The sequence below is a fragment of the Cystoisospora suis genome, assembly GCF_002600585.1.
Source record: "Cystoisospora suis strain Wien I chromosome Unknown contig_3537, whole genome shotgun sequence".
Lineage (NCBI taxonomy): Eukaryota > Apicomplexa > Conoidasida > Eucoccidiorida > Sarcocystidae > Cystoisospora > Cystoisospora suis.
In genome coordinates this window covers 2623-2951 of record NW_027156332.1, presented here as the reverse complement: position 1 = coordinate 2951, position 329 = coordinate 2623, and positions in this window count along the sequence as shown.

Below are 329 nucleotides of genomic sequence, written 5' to 3'. Positions count from 1 at the left end.
GAGACAGAAGGAGAGAGAAAGAACGAATGGGGGAGAAGAACAAAAAAAAAAAAAAACCTCCAAAGGAAAAGCAGAAGGAAGAAGAAGAAAAGCGGGGATAAAGCGGAAGTAACTGAAGAAGAGAAAGAAGAGGAGAANNAGCTAGATAGACTAAAGATAGATAGATAGACTAAAGATAGATAGATCGATAGATAGATAGACTAACAATAGATAGATAGATAGATCAGAGCTAGATGAATAGATAGATAGACTAAGGATAGATAGATAGACTAAAGATAGATCGATAGATGGATAGACTAAAGATAGATAGGTAGATAGACTAAAGATAG